The sequence below is a fragment of the Neofelis nebulosa genome, chromosome 1 (assembly GCF_028018385.1).
Source record: "Neofelis nebulosa isolate mNeoNeb1 chromosome 1, mNeoNeb1.pri, whole genome shotgun sequence".
Classification (NCBI taxonomy): Eukaryota; Metazoa; Chordata; class Mammalia; order Carnivora; family Felidae; genus Neofelis; species Neofelis nebulosa.
In genome coordinates, this window is record NC_080782.1 from 97,353,924 (window position 1) to 97,356,914 (window position 2,991).

At 43.2% G+C, this 2,991-nt stretch overlaps 1 pseudogene; it reads right to left on the reverse strand.

Moving 5' to 3' along the window:
* Positions 1–2,302: 2,302 nt before the first annotated feature.
* Positions 2,303–2,734, reverse strand: LOC131517422 (AP-2 complex subunit sigma-like; annotated as a pseudogene).
* Positions 2,735–2,991: the final 257 nt, after the last annotated feature.

The window sequence follows — 2,991 nt, forward strand, 5'->3', positions numbered from 1 at the left end:
TGGCGGCATCAGGGTAGCCAAACTTCTTTGGAAACAAGAGGCAAGATAGGTGCCCAGGGCATACAATTTAAGGAGGCATTCTTTTTTTAAGGCTGACCCTGCATTGGCACAACATTGAGAATGAGTGCTTTCTTTCTTTCTTTCTTTCTTTTTTTTTTTTTGAATGTTTATTTATTTTTGAGAGAGAGAGAAGAGAGCATGAGTGGAGGAAGGGGAGGGGCGGAGAGAAGGAGACACAGAATCTGAGGCAGGCTCCAGGCTCAGGGCTGTCATCACAAAGCCCAACCCAGGGCAGCACTCACGAACTGGGAGATCATGACCTGGACCGAAGTCAAATGCTTAACTGACTGAGCCACCCAGGTGCCCCGAAGATGAGTGCTTTCTTACATTTTGGGACCTGGCATATTTCTTGCCTCACCTTGGTCCTGGCCCTGCTTATAAGTCACATGACATCCCTTCTATACACCATTCTTCTGACGAATAACAAGCCCACCCAGAGGCAAGGGGAGGAGGTGCAGAGGAGAGAACTCCATCTTGATGGGAAGAGTGTCATTCACCTTGTACAAAGAATATATTGAATATACGTTCAAGCTCTGTACCTTGCCAGTCTGACGAGTAAAGCATGGCTTTCTATTTCAAAATAAACTTTCTGTGTCGCCTGAGTGGCTCATTCACTTGAGTGTCTGACTTCAGCTCAGGTCATGATCTCAAAGTTCATGTGTTCAAGCTCCAGGTCTGGCTCTCTACTGTCAGTGAGGAGCCTGCTTTGGATCCTCTGTCCCCCTCTCTGTCTGCCCTTCCACCCCTCCCCCAAATAAATAAACATTAAAATAAAATAAACTTCTTTCTGAATGTAGTGAAATTATACTTTTAACTTACATTCCTCTTATTATAAGTGAGGTAAATATATTTTGCGGTCTGCTTTTTCTTTGGCTAATTGTCTTTATAGCCTTTGCTCATTTTTCTGTTGGTTCTCTATTGGTTTTCACCCATTTTTCTATCAGTTAACTCAATGTGTGAAGGGTTAACCAATCTTTTGTCTGTGATGTGAGTTGTGAACATTATCTCAGTTTATTGTTCACCATTTGACTTTGTTTATGATAGCTTTTTCATGAAAAAATGTATTTTTCTGTAGTGAAATTTGTCTTTTAGCCTTCTGTATTTTCTGTCATGCTTGGAAAGGCCTGTATCACTCTGAAATTATAAAAGTTTTTTCATGTTCTCTACTCCTGTGTATGTGTGTTTAGCTTGCTTTTTTTTTAAATTTATTATTTTTAAATTTATATCCAAGTTAGTTAGCATGTAATGCTATAATGACTTCAGGAGTAGATTCCAGTGATTCATCCCCTATGTATAACACCCAGCACTCATCCCAACAAGTGTCCTCCCTAATGCCAACTAAAGGGTGGACCTTTAGTCCACCCCCCCATCCACAACCCCTCCAGTAACCCTCAGTTTGTTCTCTGTATTTAAGAGTCTCTTATGTTTTGTCCCCCTCCCTGTTTTTATATTATTTTTGCTTCCCTTCCCTTATGTTCATCTGTTTTCTATCTTAAATTCCTCATACAAGTGAAGTCATATGATATGTTTCTTTCTCTGACTAATTTCACTTAGCATAATACCCTCCAGTTCCATCCATGTAGTTGCAAATGGCAAGATTTCATCCTTTTTGCTCACTGAGTAATACTTCACTGTAGGTATGTGTGTGTGTGTGTATATATATATATTATATACCACATCTTCTTTATCCATTCATCTGTCAATGGACATTTGGGCTCTTTCAATACTTGGGCTATTGTTGATAAGGCTACTTAGCTTGCTTTGTTTTTTACATGTTTCCCTTTGATGCATTTTTAGTATTAGATTAGTATTTTTACTTTAAGTTGCGAAGAAGGGATTCAAATGTCCTTTTTTCCAAAAGGTATCCAGTTGACTTAAAATGTTACCTATGTCATGTCACATTCATGAGATTTGTCTCATTTTTGTCTTGTTCTTCTGTCCCATTCATTCATGTGGGTGTTTATGTGATAGTTCCATGTGTCTTTGATGGGACCACAGATTTATTGGGGGCTCCACACATGCACTCACGATGTCACCCAACAACTGCATGGTTACTCAGTGCCCACGAGGTGGCTTCTGCCCGAGGCTGTGCCCAGAGGCAGTGAGGTGCAGTCTTCTCTCCAGTGGCCCAGGCCCAGTTGGTGCCTTCCTCCTCGGCAGCTGAGGAGGGCACCAGGGTGGCCCTCACCTGGAAAGGGGGTGAGCAGGGAGCCAGTGGCCAGGGTGGAGGGGCTGGCTGCCCTCACCCCAGGGAGTGGAGCGTCTGCAGCTGTTTCACCATCTGCTGGCTGGTCTCTGGGATCTTGCCAGCCAGGAATACCTTGTCCACAACCGTGTAAACATTGTAGAAGTTGAACACCAGGTCCAGTTCACAGACATTGTGGAAATACTCCTTTAAGACCTCCACGAAGTTGTGGATTGCCTAGCATTGGGAAGTGATCTAGAAATGCAGACCTCCACCAGGTTGGTGTGATTGATCTCGCACGGTGGTTACGCGTGCACCTCCTCATTCAACCCGTTCCTCATCGTCGTCGAACTGCATGTACTATGTGGCCAGGTGCACCTTGCCCATGCGGTCCTGGTTGAGGATGTAGCAGATCTGGGGACTCCTGTCTGGACCCCAGCTTCTCAGTCTGGTGGCTATCGGGCAGCTCCAGCTCTGGCAACAGTTCATTTTTTTCTCCCCACAGTTTTAGGAATCGTAGCCACATGATGTATTTTAATACCTGGTAGTCTACTTCCCCTTATTTATCATTTTCATGATGTTCTAGGTTATTCCTTCTAGTTTACTTTTCCATGAAAACAATTCCAACACTTGATCTTAGCCAAAAGGCCGAGAAGTGATCCGTGAAAACAATTCCTTAAAGTTAATTGCATGGTGATATTACCAGTCATTAAATGTGATTAGGATGACACCCTGGGGTGTTTGGG